The following is a 22,868-nucleotide window of genomic DNA, read 5'->3' on the forward strand; positions in this document are numbered from 1 at the left end:
TGCTAATTAACCTTGCTAGCCAAAGACCTGTACTGAGAGGGAATACTTCTCGTGCATCCAAACCTTAACCCAAACCTATGTCATTTGTGTCCACCATACCTACCTACTACATGGTATTTTCTGCCATTCCAAGTAAATACTTCATGTGCTACCTTTAAACAATTCAAAACTTAGTATCTCTTATTTGTGTCAATGTTTCATAGCTCATGAGGAAGTATGTGGTGTTTTATCTTTCAATCTTGTTGGGCAACTTTCACCAATGGACTAGTGGCTTCATCCGCTTATCCAATAATTTTGCAAAAAGAGCTGGCAATGGGATTCCCAGTCCCAAATTAATTAAATTAAATAGACACTCCTCCATGGTATGTGATTGATGGACGGCACCCGAAGGATTCGGTTAGCCATGGCTTGTGTAAGCAAAGGTTGGGGGGAGTGTCATCATCATAATAAAACTAAAATAAAAAGGCACTCCTTCATGGTATGAGATTGTTGGCAGGCACCCGAGGATTCGGTTAGCCATGGTTTGTGAAAGAAAGGTTGGAAGGAGTGCCACACAAAATGAAAATAATATGGGAGCCGCTCTTTGGAGGTTGTCTGGCAAGGGAGATAGAGTACCCGCTACCAGTCGTTGACAACAACAAACACCCCTCAAAATGTTACTTTTATTCTCTTTATATGATTGCAAAACTGAAAAAGCTCTAGCACATGATTTAATCCCTGCTTCCCTCTGCGAAGGGCCTGTCTTTTACTTTATGTTGAGTCAGTAAACCTATTTCCCTCCATCTCGAGCAAGCATTTGAGTAGTTGTGATCAAACCATTATATTGTGATTTGCTTCATCATGTCTTTTATTCTTCCTTGTTTAGTACAAGTTTTATCTGAATGAATATAGCTTTGCACGTTATTAATGATTATGAAGAGACCATTATGATTGAGTATGCAAGTTGTGCCTTATAAACTTTAACATGAGAGCGCTGCTCAATGAGATAAATATAATCTGTTAATTGTTCTCTGACCAAGAACGAAGTTTGCCATCACCAATTATGATTTCTTATGCACCTTTATTTGTGATTACCTTATACTTGTTTCAAGTTGAGTTATAAGAGGTTGTTTACTATAATGTCTTGTGCGAATGAATATGATGCTTCTTGTCCGTATTTTATTTATCGACTCTTCACTCCATAAACATGTGGTCCTATTTATCGAGCTCAGTTTCGCTTGGGGACAAGCGAAGTCTAAGCTTGGGGGGAGTTGATACGTCCAATTTGCATCACTATTTTATATCATAATTTGCTGTTATTCATTGATATATTTCATATTGGGACACAATACTTATGTTATTTCATCTATTTTGCATGTTTCATCATTATTGGAGGATCAAGCACCGGAGCCAGGATTCTGCTGGAAAAAGCACCGTCAGAACGCAATATTTCGGAAGATCAACTGTGGAAGGAAATTATACCAAAAATCCTATTTTTCAAGATGATGAAGGAAGCCAGAAGGAGGAGCCAGGAGGACCCAGGGTGGGCCCACACCCTAGGGCGGCGCGGCCCATGCCCTGGCCACGCCGCCATGTAGTGTGGGGGGCCCACAGCCCCTTTCGCCTCCTTTTCTTCGCGAAATCCTTCATCCCGAAAACCTAAGCCACAGAGGGTACCTCGCGAAGAGTTACAGCCGCCTCTGCGGGGCGGAGAACACCAGAGAGAAAAGAGCTCTCCGGCGAGCAGGAATCCGCCGGGGAAATTCCCTCCGGGAGGGGGAAATCGACGCCATCGTCACCGTCATCGAGTTGGACATCATCTCCATCACCATCATCATCATCTCCATCATCATCACCGCCGTCTCCACCGCTGGACACCGTCACCGCCGTAGCAATTTGGGTTTGATCTTGATTGTTTGATAGGGGAAACTCTCCCGGTATCGATCTCTACTTGTTGTTGATGCTATTGAGTGAAACCATTGAACCAAGTTTATGTTCAGATTGTTATTCATCATCATATCACCTCTGATCATGTTCCATATGATGTCTCGTGAGTAGTTCGTTTAGTTCTTGAGGACATGGGTGAAGTCTAAATGTTAGTAGTGAACTATGGTTGAGTAATATTCAATGGTATGATATTTAAGTTGTGGTGTTATTCTTCTAGTGGTGTCATGTGAACGTCGACTACATGACACTTCAACATTTATGGGCCTAGGGGAATGCATCTTGTATTCGTTTGCTAATTGCGGGGTTGCCGGAGTGACAGAAACCTAAACCCCCGTTGGTATATCGATGCAGGAGGGATCGCAGGATCTCAGAGTTTAAGGCTGTGGTTAGATTTATTCTTAATTACTTTCTTGTAGTTGCGGATGCTTGCAAGGGGTATAATCACAAGTATGTATTAGTCCTAGGAAGGGCGGTACATTAGTATAGGTTCACCCACACAACACTTATCATAACAATGAAGATTATTTAGCCGTATGTAGCGAAAGCATTAGACTAAAATCCCGTGTGTCCTCGAGAACGTTTGGTCATTATAAGTAAACAAACCGGCTTGTCCTTTGTGCTAAAAAGGATTGGGCCACTCGCTGCAATTGTTACTCTCGCACTTTACTTACTCGTACTTTATTCAACGGTTACATCAAAACTCCCTGAATACTTGTCTGTGAGCATTTACAGTGAATCCTTCATCGAAACTACTTGTCAACACCTTCTGCTCCTCGTTGGGATCGACATTCTTACTTATCGAAAATACTACGATACACCCCCTATACTTGTGGGTCATCAGGTACCTCTATGCCGCCTGTACAAAGGTCTAAGGAGAAAGCTCATATCGGATTTCACGCTATTGATTATTCTCAACTTAGACATCCATACCGGGACAACATAGACAACAGATAATGGACTCCTCTTTTATGCATAAGCATGTAACAACAATTAATTTTCTCATATGAGATTGAGGATATTTGTCCAAAACTGAAACTTCCACCATGAATCATGGCTTTAGTTAGCGGCCCAATGTTCTTCTCTAACAATATGCATGCTTAACCATAAGGTGGTAGATCGCTCTTACTTCAGACAAGACGAACATGCATAGCAACTCACATGAAATTCAACAAAGAATAGTTGATGGCGTCCCCAGTGAACATGGTTATCGCACAACAAGCAACTTAATATGAGATAAAGTGCATAAGTACATATTCAATACCACAATAGTTTTTAAGCTATTTGTCCCATGAGCTATATATTGTAAAGGTGAAGAATGGAAGTTTAAAGGTAGCACTCAAGCAATTTACTTTGGAATGGCGGAGAAATACCATGTAGTAGGTAGGTATGGTGGACACAAATGGCATAGTGGTTGGCTCAAGGATTTTGGATGCATGAGAAGTATTCCCTCTCGATACAAGGTTTAGGCTAGCAAGGTTATTTTGAAACAAACACAAGGATGAACCGGTGCAGCAAAACTCACATAAAAGACATATTGTAAACATTATAAGACTCTACACCGTCTTCCTTGTTGTTCAAACTCTTTACTAGAAATTATCTAGACCTTAGAGAGACCAATTATGCAAACCAAATTTTAGCATGCTCTATGTATTTCTTCATTAATAGGTTCAAAGTATATGATGCAAGAGCTTAAACATGAGCACAACAATTGCCAAGTATCACATTATCCAAGACATTATAGCAATTACTACATGTATCATTTTCCAATTCGAACCATATAACAATTTAACGAAGAAGAAACTTCGCCATGAATACTAAAAGCTAAGAACACATGTGTTCATATGAACCAGCGGAGCGTGTCTCTCTCCCACACAAGCATTTATTCAAACAAAAACAAAAAACAAAAACAAACCAACGCTCCAAGAAAAGCACATAAGATGTGATGGAATAAAAATATAGTTTCAAGAGAAGGAACCTGATAATTTGTCGATGAAGAAGGGGATGCCTTGGGCATCCCCAAGCTTAGACGCTTGAGTCTTCTTGATATATGCAGGGGTGAACCACCGGGGCATCCCCAAGCTTAGAGCTTTCACTCTTCTTGATCATAGTATATCATCCTCCTCTCTTGACCCTTGTAAACTTCCTTCACACCAAACTTCTCATAAACTTCATTAGAGGGGTTAGTACATAATCAAAAACTCACATGTTCAGAGGTGACACAATCATTCTTAACACTTCTGGACATTGCTCAAAGCTACTGGAAGGTAATGGAACAAAGAAATCCACCCAACACAGCGAAAGAAGCAATGCGAAATAAAAGGCAGAATCTGTCAAAACAGAACAGTCCGTAAAGACGAATTTTTAATAAATACTTCCGTTGCTCAGATCAGAGAACTCAAAACTAATGAAAGTTGCGTACATATCTGAGGAACACGCACGTAAATTGGTATTATTTTCTGAGTTATCTACAGAGAAAACAGCCCAGATTCGTGACAGATAGAAATCTGTTTCTGCGCAGAAATCCAAATCTAGTATCAACCTTCGATTAGAGGCTTCACTTGGCACAACAAAACACAAAACTAAGATAAGGAGAGGTTGCTACAGTAGTAAAAAACTTCCAAGACACAAATATTAAACAAAGTACTGTAGCAAAATAACACATGGGTTATCTCCCAAGAAGTTATTTCTTTTTAGCCATTAAGATGGGCTCAGCAGTTTTAATGATGCACTCGCAAGAAATAGTATTTGAAGCAAAAGAGAGCATCAAGAGGCAAATTCAAAACACATTTAAGTCTAACATGCTTCCTATGCATAGGAATCTTGTAAATAAACAAGTTCATGAAGAGCAAAGTAACAAGCATAGGAAGATAAAACAAGTGTAGCTTGAAAAATTTCAGCATATAGAGAGGTGTTTTAGTAACATGAAAATTTCTACAACCATATTTTCCTCTCTCATAATAACTTTCAGTAGCATCATGAGCAAACTCAACAATATAACTATCACATAAAGCATTCTTATCATGAGTCTCATGCATGAAATTATTACTCTCCACATGGGCATAATCAATTTTATTAGTAATAGCGGGAGCAAATTCAACAAAGTAGCTATCATATATAGGAGGTATATTGTAATCATAATCAAATTTATCCTCCATAACAGGTGGTACCAAAAGACTACTATCATTATAATCATCATAAATAGGAGGTAAAGTATCATCAAAGTAAATTTTCTCCTCAATGCTTGGGGGACTAAAAAGATCATGCTCATCAAAACCAGCTTCCCCAAGCTTAGAACTTTCTATATCATTATCAACAATGGTGTTCAAAGCGTTCATACTAATATTACTACCAGCATGCAAATAAGATTCCATAGGTTTTTTAATTTTCGCATCAAACAATCCATGTTTTAAATCAGGAAATAGCATAAGAAGCTCATTTTTGTCCATTATGCCAAGCTAGTGTAAACAAGAAACAAAAAGATGCAATTGCAGGATCTAAAGGAAATAGCTTCGAGTACTTACAACGCGCCGGAAAATAGCTTAGTAGCCGAGATCTGGAGTGTGAGTACCTTTTACCTTTCCTCCCCGGCAACGGCGCCAGAAAATAGCTTGATGTCTACGCCCCCTCCTTTTCCTGTAGACAGTGTTGGGCCTCCAAGAGCAGAAGTTTTCTAGAACAGCAGCAAGTTTTCCCTTAAGTGGATCACCCAAGGTTTATCGAACTAAGGGAGGAAGAGGTCAAAGATATCCCTCTCATGCAACCTTGCAGCCACAAAGCAAGAAGTCTCTTGTGTCCCCAACACACCTAATAGGTGCACTAGTTCGGCGAAGAGATAGTGAAATACAGGTGGTATGAATATATAGCAACGGCACCAGAAAAGTGCTTTGCCCAGGACAGTAAACAAGCAGTAGTAACGCAGCAGTAGTAACACAGTGAAACAGTAAACAAGCAGCGATAGCAGTATTTAGGAACAAGGCCTAGGGATTACACTTTCACTAGTGGACACTCTCAACTTTGATCACATAACAGAATAGATAAATGCATACTCTACACTCTTTTGTTGGATGATGAACACATTGCGTAGGATTACACGAACCCTCAATGCCGGAGTTAACAAGCTCCACAATTCAATGTTCATATTTAAATAACCTTAGAGTGCATGAAAGATCAATAAGACTAAACCAAGTACTAACATAGCATGCACACTGTCACCTTCATGCTAAGAAAGGAGGAATAGATCACATCAATACTATCATAGCAATAGTTAACTTCATAATCTACAAGAGATCATAATCATAGCCTACGCCAAGTACTAACACGGATGCACACACTGTCACCATTACACCGTGGAGGAGGAATAAAACTACTTTAATAACATCACTAGAGTAGCACATAGATAAATTGTGATACAAAACACATTGCAATCATAAAGAGATATAAATAAGCACTTCACTATGCCATTCATAACAGTGAATAAGTATTCTGTGAAATATAGCCTAAGAGACCCACACGGTGCACACACTGTCACCTTTACACACGTGGGACAAGGAGTCTCCGGAGATCACATAAGTAAAATTCACTTGACTAGCATAACGACATCTATATTACAAGCATCATCATATGAATCTCAATCATTTAAGGCAGCTCATGAGATTATTGTATTGAAGTACATAGGAGAGAGATGAACCACATAGCTACCGGTACAGCCCCGAGCCTCGATGGAGAACTACTCCCTCCTCATGGGAGCAGCAGTGGTGATGAAGATGGCGGTGGAGATGGCAGCGGTGTCGATGGAGGAGCCTTCCGGGGGCACTTCCCCGTTCCGGCGGCGTGCCGGAACAGAGACTCCTGTCCCCCAGATCTTGGCTTCGCGATGGCGGCGGCTCTGGAAGGTTTCTGTGGGTTTCGTCGAACGTGATAGGGTTTTCGCGACGGAGGCTTTAAATAGGCGGAAGGGCAGCCTCGGAGGGGGCCTGGGGCCACCACACCATAGGGCGGCGCGGCCCCCCCTCTGGCTGCGCCAGGGTGTAGTGTGGGGCCCCGGGGCTTCCTACGCGGCTCTCGGGTGTTCTGGATGCTTCCGGGCAAAATAGGAACCTGGGCGTTGATTTCGTCCGATTCCGAGAATATTTCGTTACTAGGATTTCTGAAACCAAAAACAGCAGAAAACAGGAACTGGCACTTCGACATCTTGTTAATAGGTTAGTTCCAGAAAATGCACGAATATGACATAAAGTGTGCATAAAACATGTAGATAACATCAATAATGTGGCATGGAACATAAGAAATTGTCGATACGTCGGAGACGTATCACACAACAAAACACAAAACTAAGATAAGGAGAGGTTGCTACAGTAGTAAACAACTTCCAAGACACAAATATAAAACAAAGTACTGTAGCAAAATAACACATGGGTTATCTCCCAAGAAGTTCTTTCTTTATAGCCATTAAGATGGGCTCAGCAGTTTTAATGATGCACTCGCAAGAAATAGTTGTTGAAGCAAAAGAGAGCATCAAGAAGCAAGTTCAAAACAAATTTAAGCCTAACATGCTTCCTATGCATAGGAATCTTGTAAATAAACAAATTCATGAAGCATAATGCAACAAGCATAGAAAGATAAAACAAGTGTAGCTTGAAAAATTTCAGCACATAGAGAGGTGTTTTAGTAACATGAAAATTTCTACAACTATATTTTCCTCTCTCATAATAACTTTCAGTAGCAACATGAGCAAACTCAACAATATAACTATCACATAAAGCATTCTTATCATGAGTCTCATGCATAAAATTATTACTCTCCACATAAGCATAATCAATTTTATTAGTTGTAGTGGGAGCAAATTCAACAAAGTAGCTATCAAATATAGGAGGCATATTGTAATCATAATCAAATTTATCCTCCATAACAGGTGGTACCAAAAGACTACTATCATTATAATCATCATAAATAGGAGGCAAAGTATCATCAAAGTAAATTTTCTCCTCAATGCTTGGGGGACTAAAAAGATCATGCTCATCAAAGCCAGCTTCCCCAAGCTTAGAATTTTCCATATCATTAGCAACAATGGTGTTCAAAGTATTCATGCTAACATGTTCCATGGGTTTTTTAATTTTCGGATCAAACCATCCATGTCTTAAATCAGGAAATAGAATAAGAAGCTCATTGTTGTCCATTATGCCAAACTAGTGTAAACAAGAAACAAAAAGATGCAATTGCAGGATCTAAAGGAAATAGCTTTGAGTACTTACAACGGCGGAAAATAGCTTAGTTGCCGAGATCCGGAGTATGAGTACCTTTTACCTTTCCTCCCCGGCAACGGCGCCAGAAAATAGCTTGATGTCTACGCCCCCCTCCTTTTCCTGTAGACAGTGTTGGGCCTCCAAGAGCAGAGGTTTGTAGAACAGCAGCAAGTTTTCCCTTAAGTGGATCACCCAAGGTTTATCGAACTCAGGGAGGAAGAGGTCAAAGATATCCCTCTCATGCAACCCTGCAACCACAAAGCAAGAAGTCTCTTGTGTCCCCAACACACCTAATAGGTGCACTAGTTCGGCGAAGAGATAGTGAAATACATGTGGTATGAATATATAGTAGCAGTAGCAACGACACCAGAAAAGTGCTTTGCCCAGGACAGTAAACAAGCAGTAGTAACGCAGCAGTAGTAACGCAGTAAAACAGTAAACAAGCAGCGATAGCAGTATTTAGGAACAAGGCCTAGGGATCATACTTTCACTAGTGGACACTCTCAACATTGATCACATAACAGAATAGATAAATGCATACTATACACTCTTGTTGGATGATGAACACCATTGCGTAGGATTACACGAACCCTCAATGCCGGAGTTAACAAGCTCCACAATTCAATGTTCATATTTAAATAACCTTAGAGTGCAAGATAGATCAACACAACCAAACCAAGTACTAACATAGCATGCACACCGTAACCTTCACACTATGAAAGGAGGAATAGATCGCATCAATACCATCATAGTAATAGTTAACATCATAATCTACAAGAGATCACAATCATAGCATAAACCAAGTACTTCATGATGCACTGGAGGAGGAATAGACTACTTTAATAACATCACTAGAGTAGCACATAGATGAATTGTGATACAAAACTCATATGAATCTCAATCATGTAAAGCAGCTCATGAGATCATTGTATTGAAGTACATAGGAGAGAGATTAACCACATAGCTACCGGTACAGCCCCGAGCCTCGATGGAGAACTACTCCCTCCTCATGGGAGACAGCAGCGTTGATGAAGATGGCGGTGGAGATGGCAGCGGTGTCGATGGAGAAGCCTTCCGGGGGCACTTCCCCGTCCCGGCGGCGTGCCGGAACAGAGACTCCTGTCCCCCAGATCTTGGCTTCGCGATGGCGGCGGCTCTGGAAGGTTTCTCGTACCGTGGCTTTTCGTCTCGAGGTTTTAGGTCTAGGGGCTTTATATAGGCAAAGAGGCGGCGCCGGCCTAGGGTTTGGTGGGCCTGTGCCCCCTCTCTGGCGGTTCTCGGGTGTTCTGGATGCTTCCGGGAAAAATAGGAACCTGGGCGTTGATTTCGTCCGATTCCGAGAATATTTCGTTACTAGGATTTCTGAAACCAAAAACAGCAGAAAACAGGAACTGGCACTTCGGCATCTTGTTAATAGGTTAGTTCCAGAAAATGCACGAATATGACATAAAGTGTGCATAAAACATGTAGATATCATCAATAATGTGGCATGGAACATAAGAAATTATCGATACGTCGGAGACGTATCACGCAACACCAGGGATTCCGGCGCCAACGTGGAACCTGCACAACACAACCAAAGTACTTTGCCCCAACGAAACAGTGAGGTTGTCAATCTCACCGGCTTGCTGTAATAAAGGATTAGATGTATAGTGTGGATGATGATTGTTTGCAGAAAACAGTAGAACAAGTATTGCAGTAGATTGTATTCGATTAAAAGAATGGACCGGGGTCCACAGTTCACTAGAGGTGTCTCTCCCATAAGATAAATAGCATGTTGGGTGAACAAATTACAGTTGGGCAATTGACAAATAGAGAGGGCATGACAATGCACATACATGACATGATGAGTATTGTGAGATTCAATTGGGCATTACGACAAAGTACATAGACCGCTATCCAGCATGCATCTATGCCTAAAAAGTCCACTTTCAGGTTATCATCCGAACCCCTTCCGGTATTAAGTTGCAAGCAACAGACAATTGGATTAAGTATGGTGCGTAATGTAATCAATAACTACACCCTCGGACATAGCATCAATGTTTTATCCCTAGTGGCAACAGCACATCCACAACCTTAGAACTTTCTGTCACATCGTCCTGCATTTAATGGAGGCATGAACCCACTATCGAGCATAAATACTCCCTCTTGGAGTTACTAGCAAAAACTTGGCCAGAGCCTCTACTAACAATGGAGAGCATGCAAGATCATAAACAACACATAGGTAATAGATTGATAATCAACATAACATAGTATTCTCTATCCATCGGATCCCAACAAACACAACATATAGCATTACAGATAGATGATCTTGATCATGTTAGGCAGCTCACAAGATGCGACAATGAAGCACATGAGGAGAAGACAACCATCTAGCTACTGCTATGGACCCATAGTCCAGGGGTGAACTACTCACTCATCAATCCGGAGGCGACCATGGCGGTGTAGAGTCCTCCGGGAGATGAATCCCCTCTCCGGCAGGGTGCCGGAGGCGATCTCCTGAATCCCCCGAGATGGGATTGGCGGCGGCGGCGCCTCGATGGGTTTTCCGTATCGTGGCTCTCGGTACTGGGGGTTTCGCGACGAAGGCTTTAAGTAGGCGGAAGGGCAACGCGGGGGGCCACACGAGGGCCCCACACGCCAGGCCGGCGCGGCCAAGGGCCAGGCCGCGCCGCCCTGTTGTGTCGGCGCCTCGTGGCCCCACTTCCTTTCCCCCTCGGTCTTCTGGAAGCTTCGTGTGAAAATAGGCCCCTGGGCGTTGATTTCGTCCAATTACGAGAATATTTCCTTACTAGGATTTCTGAAACCAAAAACAGCAGAAAACAGCAACTGGCTCTTCGGCATCTCGTTAATAGGTTAGTGCCGGAAAATGCATAATAATGACATATAATGTGTATAAAACATGTGAGTGATACGTCCAAAACGTATCTACTTTCCCGAACACTTTTGCTATTGTTTTGCCTCTAATTTGTGTATTTTGGATACAACTAACACGGACTAACGCTGTTTTCAGCAGAACTGTTCTGGTGTCTCGTTTTTGTGCAGAAATCCAACTTTCGGGAAAATCCTCGGAATTTATGCAGAAGGCCCTATTTTCCCAGAATACTGACGGAGCCAGAAGGACAAGTCATGTGGAGGCCCGAGGGCCCCACACCATAAGGCGGCGCAGCCTAGGGGGGCCCGCGCGGCCCTATGGTGTGGCCCCCTCGGTCGGCCTCCGACGCCCTCCTTCGGACTACTTATTGCCTTCGACCTAAAAACGCACGGGGAGAAGTCGAAGTCGCCAGAAAGCCTCCAGAACGCCGCCACATCGCGAAACTCCGTCTCAGGAGCCAGAAGTCTCCGTTCTGGCACTCCGCCGGGACGGGGAATTGGAGGAGATCATCGCCGCCATCACCACCGACGCCTCTCCATCAACCAGCAATGTTTCCCCCATCCATGTGTGAGTAATTCCCTCGCTGTAGGCTGAAGGGGATGGTAGGGATTGGATGAGATTGGTCATGTAATAGCATTAGATTGTTAGGGCATAGTGCCTAGTGTCCGTAATTGGTACTTTGATGATATTGTTGCAACTTGTTATGCTTAATGCTTGTCACTAGGGCCCGAGTGCCATGATCTCAGATCTGAACATGTTATTATTTCATCATGATATTCATTGTTTATGGTCTTACCTGCAAGTTGTATACACATGTCGCTGTCCGGAACCAATGGCCCCGAAGTGACAGAAATCGGGACAACCGGAGGGAATGGTAGTGACGTGAGGATCACATGTGTTCACGGAGTGTTAATGCTTTGCTCCGGTACTCTATTAAAAGGAGTACCTAATATCCAGTAGATTCCCTTGAGGCCCGGCTGCCACCGGCTGGTAGGACAAAAGATGTTGTGCAAGTTTCTCATTGCGAGCACGTACGACTATAATTGGAACACATGCCTATTGATTGCTTTGTACTTCGACACCGTTTTATTATTATCTGCAAATGCCCTGCTATGATTGTTACATGAGTTTCTCTCATCCATGCAACGCCCGTCATCCATCCCCGTGCCTACGATATTTTAATCCTGCCGTTTACTATAATTACTACCGTTGTCTCCATTACTCTTTTCTTTGTTATTCTACTATCACTACTGTTATAAAACTGTTACCTCTTGATAAACTCTTGCGAGCAAGTCTGTTTCCAGGTGCAGCTGAATTGACAACTCCGCTGTTAAGGCTTCCAAGTATTCTCTGTCTCCCCTTGTGTCGAATCAATAAATTGGGTTTTACTACCCGCGAAGACTGCTGCGATCCCCTATACTTGTGGGTTATCAAGACTGTTTTCTGGCGCCGTTGCCGGGGAGCATAGCTTTATTTGGAAGTTCACTTGGATTGATATTGTTCGCTGCAAATTCTCCATCATGGGTAAAACTCACGATCCTAAAGTCGCCATATTACCATCCACTACAAGAAAAGGTACAACTCTGAGTACCTCTGCTACACTTGATTCACCATCTGTGATAAGTCAACTTGTTTCACCGCCGCAAGCTTCACTTGCTGGTACTTCTGCTGAATCTGAAAACTCTCATAATATTGATAATATTTCTGCTGTGCTTGATGATAGTGGTTCATTGGGATCCTTTCTAGATGCTACAATTGCTAGGTCTAGACAAATTGAAAATGCTGAAACTCCTAATGCTGCTACACCTGTTAATTCACCTGAACTTGATTATTCTAGTGATGATCCTGATGAGGATTATGTGGAGCTTAATGATGATTTTATTAATAGATGCAATGCTACTACTGATGCAAGAAAAATTAAAAAGTTTCTCGCACAATATCTTTATTAGACATAAGTTATCTCCTGATCCTGAATTTGCCACATCTCCTATATGCATTAAGGATAAAGATTATGATTTTTCTCTTGATCTATCTCATATAGCTATTGTAGAGAAAACACCCTTTTGTGGTACTGAAAAAGAAAATGCTGTAGAACACATGATTGAACTTTCTTCTATGAGTAGCTTGTTTTCTGATGATGTCAAGATGCGTACTTACTTTGTCGCTAAAATTTTTCCTTTCTCATTAAAGGATGATGCTAAAACTTGGTATAATAATTTGCCTCCTGGATCTATTAAAAGTCCAACTGATTTGCGTGATGTTTTCTTTCGAAAATACTTTCCTGCTAGTGCTCAACATATTGCTTTACAGAAAATTTATAGGTTTGACCAGGGAGATGAAGAGAAATTGCCTGAGGCTTGGACAAGATTTTGTTCTCTTATCAGAGCTCGACCTGGACATGATTTAGAAAAGAATGATCTACTTGATATATTTTATAGTGGACTAACCATTGCATCTAGAGCATATTTGGATAGTTGTGCTGGTTGTGTTTTCAGGAAAAGAACTCCAGACGAAGCTGAAGAATTATTGGCTAAAATAGGCCGGAATTATGATGATTGGACTACACCTGAACCAACTCCAACGCCAATATTGAAGAAGAGGGGTTTAATTGAATTGAATGATGAAGATATGAGGGAAGCTAAGAAGTCTCTCAAGGAGAAAGGTATTAAATCCGAAGATGTGAAGAATCTACCTCCCATAGAAGATATATGTGAGATAATTCCCCCTTCATCCATGATTGAGGTAAACTCCCTTCAACGCTTTACTAGGGAAGATATTCCGTATTCAAAACCTCCTGCTCAATGCTTAGATGAGTTTGATAATTATATTGTTAAGCAAGAAAATTTTAATATGCGAGTAGAGAATCATCTAATGGAAAATTCTCAAGCTATTAGTGAATTGCATGATATTGTGGAGAGAACCTCCAATGATGTTAAGATGCTTGTTAAACATTTTCAAATGGTTCAAACTCAAATTGATCAACTCACTAAAGTTCAAAATGACTTGCTAAAAAATAATTCTAAAGAGAAACATGCTTATGAAGTAACCACTAGAGGATGTGTCTCTACCCAGGATCCTCTATATCCTGAAGGGCATCCCAAAAGAATTGAACAAGATTCTCAACGAATTGAACCTAGTGCTCCTTCTAAGAAAAAGAAGAAGAAACATAAAAATGTTGTAGAATCCTCTGAACCTGTTAATGATCCTAATAGTATTTCTATTTCCGATGCTGAAACTGAAAGTGGTAATGAACATGATAATAATAATGGTAATGATAAGAATGATGTTTCTGATAAAGAAGAAGTTGAAGATGAACCTGAAAAGCAAGATAAAAATAAAAAGTATACTAAAGAAGATTTTATTGCTAAGAAACATGGTAATGAAAGAGAACCTTGGGTGCAAAAGCAAAAGCCTTTTCCTGCTAAGAAACTAAAATCAAAAGAAGAAGAACACTATAATAAATTTTGTGATTGGATGAAACCTTTATTCTTGCAAATCCCTTTGACTGATGCTATTAAATTGCCTCCTTATTCAAAGTATATGAAAGATATTGTTACTAACAAAAGGAAAATCCCCAATGAGGAAATTTCCACCATGCTTGCTAATTACTCTTTCAATGGCAAAGTTCCAAAGAAGTTGGGCGACCCAGGTATACCTACTATTCCTTGTTCTATTAAGAATAATTATGTTAAAACTGCTCTATGTGACTTGGGAGCCGGTGTTAGTGTTATGCATTTTTCTCTTTATAAGAGACTTTATTTAGATAAGTTGATACCTACTGATATATCTTTGCAAATGGCTGATAAATCTACTGCTATTCCTGTTGGTATATGTGAGGATGTTCCTGTTCAAGTTACTACTAACTGCTTGATATTAACTGATTTTGTTGTGTTGGAAATGCCTGAAGATGATAATATGTCTATTATTCTTGGGAGACCTTTTCTTAACACCGCAGGGGCTGTTATTGATTGCAACAAAGGGAAGGTTACTTTCAATGTTGATGATAAGGAACATACCGTTTATTTTTCCAAGAGGATTGAGAAAGCATGTGGAGTTAATACTATCTCTAATGTGAGAACTATCAAAGTTTGAACTATTGATTGTCCAATATATGAGCCTAAGGAAGAATATCAAACTCTTATGATTGGGTCCATATCAATACAATTCAAGGTAACATGATTGATTTGAGGTCTATTTCTTCTTATGCTATGTAAAATTTATTTGGTGGCAAGACTTGATCAACCTTGTTAACAAATACTTTTTATATGCATAGAGGGGGTAAACAACATCTCTTTCTTCCTCCACTTGTTTTATTTGCTGTAGCACTTTTGATTTGCAAAGTTCCTTAGTTAATTAGAGATTTCAAAATTTTCCTGGCCAGTAATAATAAACTTAATACCCAGAAATGTGCATTTTTCAAAGTTTTCAAAAATTCACAAAAATTATACTGTTGGTCCTATTTTTCGAAGAGGCACCTGGGAGCACCTTGGGATGACCAGTGGGGCACCCCAGGGGGCCACCCCACCAGCCGGAGCGACCAAGGAGGGGGGCGCGCCACCCTGTGGTGTGGGCCCCTCCTTGCCCCACTTTGCCATCTCTTTCCCCCAGAATCTTCTCTCTCCCGAAAAAACTCGAACCAGCTTTCTCTCACTCGCATTTTTGCTCAAGAGCTCAGGATTTTTCGATCTCTTTGCTCAGCCCAGATTTCTGTCTGAAATTTGGCACATTTGCTCCTTGGTATGTTACTCCTCCAATGATCCAAGTAGAATTTTGTTTGGTTAAGTATATCTTGAATATTTTGCTGCTGTAGGTAACATGTTTAGTGAGCTTGCATGCTTGTTCTATGATGTAAAAACTAATTTTGATGCATGATTAGTACTCTAGCAAGTTCCTATAGTAGTTCCCCTTGATTATATGTCATCAAATCAAATTTTATAATGATTGTTGAAAAATTTCAGAAAATGGAGTGGAATAGATATCAACTGAACCAACAAGAATTGGAGGTGCAACAAGTCATGAGAGTGAACCGCGAAGAGGGAGTATACCCCTCTTACTACCCGTGCGCAGATTTCATGAGAAGCGCAGGAATATTGGAAGATGTTCAGAGTCTAATTTCTCGTGCAGGGTTGAGTGATTTTGTTGATGGAGAACCAAGCCAATATGCAAAATTAACTATGTCTGTTGTGCAGGACTTTAAGTTCAATTGGTCGCGATCTAACCCCACGGTTCAGTATAAGATTTATAATAAAGCTGTCAACTTGCCATTCAGTGATTTTTGTGCAGCAATTAGAGTACCGCAATGGGGATCGTGCGAAAAGATGAGGGGATCGCCGCAAGAGTTCTTGAATCTCTACAAGATGATTTGTCATGAAAGGAACTTCTCAGAGGATAGTGGTAAAATCAGTAGTATTCAACTCCCAGCTATTCGTTACTTTGCTTATTTCATCACCAAGTGCGTTCTTGCCAGAAAGAATGGAAGTAAGTTATCTATCCCGGATTTAGCCTTCTTAGCTGCTGCATTACAAGGTGATAGGACTTATAACTTGGGTGCTTTGATAGCCTATAGACTTGCTACTAACCGTGAGAAGGGAGGAATTTGTGGAGGTCTCATTGCCTCTCGTTTATTAGCTATGCATGGTGTAGAACCTCACCATCTTGATATTCCGTTCTCCGTAGAGAAACTTGACATAGCCTCCATGATTAAACATGAATTTGTTTCTAATTCATCTAACTTGGGTAACCTGTTGTACAAGATGACTTTTTATAAGAAAACTTGGAGATTAACTAAGAAAACTGAAAAACTAGTAAAATTGCCTGCGCCTGTTCTATTTAACCTTGATTCCAGGAATGATTGGTCAGTCACAGAAGGTGCGCTGAGTGCACACATAGAAGGAGGAGGCCACCATGCAAGAGACAACACGGAGGCCGAGGAACACCTCGACTCATCATCAGATGCAGCAAGTTCCTCGCATCAACATATTGGGCATGTGGAGCCTCCACGCTTTTCTTCTGCACAGGAACCTTACTATGACTACGCCATGCATTATCCACCGGCAAGGAACAACGACCCTCGCTGGGGTTGAACTCCACTTAGGCCAAAAGCCTAAGCTTGGGGGGAGGTATACCGGCATCACTCATTCTTTGCATATTATGGTTGCTGGATACTTGTATATACTTGTTTTGCTTCTTTGAGTGGTTTTCTAATGAGAGGGAGATGATATTTGGGGAAGTGCTGATTGAAAACAGATTCTGGGCTGTCACCATAAAAATTCTCAAAAACAGCTAGAACGTTATTTTGCGAAGCCAATTTTTGAGCATGTTCCCCAGGTTATTATCTAACTTTCATTAGTTGAACACTTTTCGATTTGAGCAGTGGAAGAATTTCTTAAAAATCGGGTACTGTACTGCTGTCAAGTTTGATGAATTTCTGCTGCTTTATGTTTATGTGAGTCTTCTAGTTTGCCATTTCTTATTTTTGCTTTGTTTCTTTCCTAAAACACAAAAAGACCAAAAATATTTCTGTTGTTTCTCTTCACCATTTGTTTATTTTGGTTTCTTGCTTTTACTTCGCTTTATTTGCTATCGTTGGTTTGCTATAAGAAAACCCAAAAAGATTTTGCTTTGTTTGCTTGTTTTCTTTTGTTCTTGTTTCCAATTCGAAAACACCAAAAATATTTGCTGTTCTTCTTTGGTTTGTAAAGTTCATTTTGAGTTTAATGGTCTTCGGTGGCTGGAGCGTGGTTTTCATTTCATATTATCCAAGCTACACAAGTGAAAGGCAATAATGACGATCTACGACAATTGGATTGTGGTGAGAGGCTGGTATGAACTCTATTTGTTTTCATTTTTGCACATATACTCATCCATGTGAGCATGCTTAATTGGTTCATGTGAGGTATATGTCATTTGAGAAAGTCTAGTAGTTCATGATCTCTCATGTTTAGCTCCAATTTATTAATATGAGTAGCATGTCATGGATGTTTGCTTGCATTGTTTTATTCATAAGTAGGTATGGCATTGTGGTATCCTCCTCTGAATAATTCATTTATATCGACTTGGCACATGCTCACGCATGCATATGACTGAACAAAAGTCAATTAAGCCTCGATGATTTACATTGCTTCAGAGTTCTTGTATCAATTTTATGCCTCCGTTAATTTATTTTGCCGCAAGCATGATTATGACAGTTACTGCTCTCTTGATTTGTCGCTCCCCAGTCTATTGCTAGCCTTCATTTGTACTGAACGGGAACGCTGCTCGTGCTTCCAAACACCTGAAAACCAAGTTGTTCCAAAGTGTCCACCATAAATACCTATGCATGGCATTTCAAACCATTCCAAGTAAATTCTCATGCGCTACCTTTAAAATCTTCAAAATGCTTCTCAATTTGTGTTAATGTTTCATAGCTCATGAGGAAGTATGTGGTGTTTAACTTTCAACCTTGTCATTTACTCTTGACGGACTTTCATTATGGACTAGTGGCACATCCGCTTATCCAATAATTTTGCAAAAAGAGCTGGCAATGGGGTTCCCAGCCCCGATTAATCAAACTCCATTAATAATTCTCTTCACATGTTTTGCTCTGATTCATCAGTAAGCAACTTAATTTTGCAAATAGACACTCCTCCATGGTATGCGATTGATGGAAGGCACCCGAGGATTCGGTTAGCAATGGCTTGTGTAAGCAAAGGTTGGGGGGAGTGTCACCCATAATAAAACTAAAATACGTGTGTAAACAAAAGAGAAGAGGGATGATCTACCTTGCTGGTAGAGATAACGTCCTTCATGGGAGCCGCTCTTGAAAGTCTGGTTGGCGAGGTAGTTGGTGTACCCATTACCATTCGTTGACAACAACAAACACCTCTCAAAATAATTTTACTCTTGTTTTAAAAATGAAAAGCTCTAGCGCATATTAATCCCTGCTTCCCTCTGTGAAGGGTCAATCTTTTACTTTTATGTTGTGTCTCCATCCTTTCTTTGAGCACTTTCTTGAGAGCACAGCTGTCATTCTTAGTACAATATGCTTGTCTCAAAATATTATTGGTTGTGGTATAACTTTGATGCTTTTATCTTTGACAATCTCTATTTCTAGTCTTTCTATGAACTTCAGAGGTGCCTAAGCATTTATGTTTTGCTGTTCAAATACAGGCAAGCGAGATACCACTTTATCATACCCTTTTATGAACATTGCAATCCTGCTTACAGACATGATTCATGATGCTTATTATTAATTGTTGGTACCTCCCCATGATTGACATAGCTGTTAGATGATCTTATTTGCATGTATCTTATTATGAACTATCTAAGTGTTAGCCATAGCATGAGAATATTTACATCATATGAACAAATGTGTTCGTGAAAGTTCTTTTATCGCTCAGTTGTTAACTGAATTGCTTGAGGACAAGCAATAAGCTAAGCTTGGGGGGAGTTGATACGTCCAAAACGTATCTACTTTCCCGAACACTTTTGCTATTGTTTTGCCTCTAATTTGTGTATTTTGGATACAACTAACACGGACTAACGCTGTTTTCAGCAGAACTGTTATGGTGTCTCGTTTTTGTGCAGAAATCCAACTTTCGGGAAAATCCTCGGAATTTATGCAGAAGGCCCTATTTTCCCAGAATACTGACGGAGCCAGAAGGACAAGTCAGGTGGAGGCCCGAGGGCCCCACACCATAAGGCGGCGCGGCCTAGGGGGGCCCGCGCGGCCCTATGGTGTGGCCCCCTCGGTCGGCCTCCGACGCCCTCCTTCGTACTACTTATTGCCTTCGACCTAAAAACGCACGGGGAGAAGTCGAAGTCGCCAGAAAGCCTCCAGAACGCCGCCACATCGCGAAACTCCGTCTCAGGAGCCAGAAGTCTCCCGTTACGGCACTCCGCCGGACGGGGGTGGAGGAGATCATCGCCGCCATCACCACCGACGCCTCTCCATCAACCAGCAATGTTTCCCCCATCCATGTGTGAGTAATTCCCCCGCTGTAGGCTGAAGGGGATGGTAGGGATTGGATGAGATTGGTCATGTAATAGCATTAGATTGTTAGGGCATAGTGCCTAGTGTCCGTAATTGGTACTTTGATGATATTGTTGCAACTTGTTATGCTTAATGCTTGTCACTAGGGCCCGAGTGCCATGATCTCAGATCTGAACATGTTATTATTTCATCATGATATTCATTGTTTATGGTCTTACCTGCAAGTTGTATACACATGTCGCTGTCCGGAACCAATGGCCCCGAAGTGACAGAAATCGGGACAACCGGAGGGAATGGTAGTGACGTGAGGATCACATGTGTTCACGGAGTGTTAATGCTTTGCTCCGGTACTCTATTAAAAGGAGTACCTAATATCCAGTAGATTCCCTTGAGGCCCGGCTGCCACCGGCTGGTAGGACAAAAGATGTTGTGCAAGTTTCTCATTGCGAGCACGTACGACTATAATTGGAACACATGCCTATTGATTGTTTTGTACTTCGACACTGTTTTATTATTATCTGCAAATGCGCTGCTATGATTGTTACATGAGTTTCTCTCATCCATGCAACGCCCGTCATCCATCCCTGTGCCTACAGTATTTTAATCCTGCTGTTTACTATAATTACTACTGCTGTCTCTGTTACTCTCTTCTGTCGTTATTCTACTACTGCTACTGTTATAAAACTGTTACTACTGATAAACTCTTGCGAGCAAGTCTGTTTCCAGGTGCAGCTGAATTGACAACTCCGCTGTTAAGGCTTCCAAGTATTCTTTGTCTCCCCTTGTGTCGAATTAATAAATTGGGTTTTACTACCCGCGAAGACTGCTGCGATCCCCTATACTTGTGGGTTATCAGTGAGTATCATCATAAAAGTAGCATGGAACATAAGAAATTATAGATACGTTTGAGACGTATCATGCATCCCCAAGCTTAGTTCCTACTCGTCCCGAGTAGGTAAACGATAAAAAAGATAATTTCTTAGTGACAATGCTACCAACATAATCTTGATCAATACTATTGTAAGCACATGTAATGAATGCAGCGATTTGAAACAATGGTAAATGACATGAGTAAACAATTGAATCATAAAGCAAAGACTTTTCATGAATAGTACTTAAAGACAAGCATCAATAAGTCTTGCATAAGAGTTAACTCATAAAGCAATAAATCAAAGTAGAGGTATTGAAGCAACACAAAGGAAGATAAAGTTTCAGCGGTTTCTTTCAACTTGTAACATGTATATCTCATGGATATTGTCAATGTAAAGTAATATAACAAGTGCAATATGCAAGTATGTAGGAATCAATGCACAGTTCACACAAGTGTTTGCTTCTTGAGGTGGAGAGAAATAGGTGAACTGACTCAACAATAAAAGTAAAAGAAGGGCCCTTCGCAGAGGGAAGCATTGATTGCTATATTTGTGCTAGAGCTTTGATTTTGAAAACAAGAAACAATTTTGTCAACGGTAGTAATAAAGCATATGAGTTATGTAAATTATATCCTACAAGTTGCAAGCCTCATGCATAGTATACTAATAGTGCCCGCACCTTGTCCTAATTAGCTTGGATTACCGGGATTATCATCGCAATACACATGTTTTAACCAAGTGTCACAAAGGGGTACCTCTATGCCGCCTGTACAAAGGTCTAAGGAGAAAGCTCGCATTGGATTTCTCGCTTTTGGTTATTCTCGACTTAGACATCCATACCGGGACAACATAGAGAACAGATAATGGACTCCTCTTTTATGCATAAGCATGTAGCAACAATTAATGTTCTCATATGAGATTGAGGATATATGTCCAAAACTGAAACTTCCACCATGGATCATGGCTTTAGTTAGTGGCCCAATGTTCTTCTCTAACATTATGCATGCTCTAACCATTAAATGAGTGGTAAATCGCCCTTACTTCAGACAAGACGAACATGCATAGCAACTCACATGATATTCAACAAAGAAATAGTTGATGGCGTCCCCAGGAACATGGTTATCGCACAACAAGCAACTTAATAAGAGATAAAGTGCATAAGTACATATTCAATACCACAATAGTTTTAAGCTATTTGTCCCATGAGCTATATATTGTAAAGGTAAAGAATGGAAATTTTAAAGGTAGCACTCAAGCAATTTACTTTGGAATGGCGGAGAAATACCATGTGGTAGGTAGGTATGGTGGACACAAATGGCATAGTGGTTGGCTCAAGGATTTTGGATGCATGAGAAGTATTCCCTCTCGATACAAGGTTCAGGCTAGGAAGGTTATTTGAAACAAACACAAGGATGAAGCGGTGCAGCAAAACTCACATAAAAGACATATTGTAAACATTATAAGACTCTATACCGTCTTCCTTGTTGTTCAAACTCAATACTAGAAATTATCTAGACCTTAGAGAAACCAAACATGCAAATCAGATTTTAGCATGCTCTATGTATTTCTTCATTAATAAGTGCAAAGTATATGATGCAAGATCTTAAACATGAGCACAACAATTGCCAAGTATCACATTATTCAAGATATTATACCAATTACCACATATATCATTTTCCGATTCCAACCGTATAACAATTTAACGAAGAAGAAACTTTCGCCATGAATACTATGAGTAAAGCCTAAGGACATATTTGTCCATATGCAACAACGGAGCGTGTCTCTCTCCCACACAATGAATGCTAGGATCCAACTTTATTCAAACAAAACAAAAACAAAAACAAACCGACGCTCCAAGTAAAGTACATAAAATGTGACGGAATAAAAATATAGTTTCAGGGGAGGAACCTGATAATGTTGTCGATGAAGAAGGGGATGCCTTGGGCATCCCCAAGCTTAGAAGCTTGAGTCTTCTTGATGTATGC

This window comes from Lolium perenne, chromosome 5 (assembly GCF_019359855.2).
Source record: "Lolium perenne isolate Kyuss_39 chromosome 5, Kyuss_2.0, whole genome shotgun sequence".
In the NCBI taxonomy this organism is placed as follows: domain Eukaryota; kingdom Viridiplantae; phylum Streptophyta; class Magnoliopsida; order Poales; family Poaceae; genus Lolium; species Lolium perenne.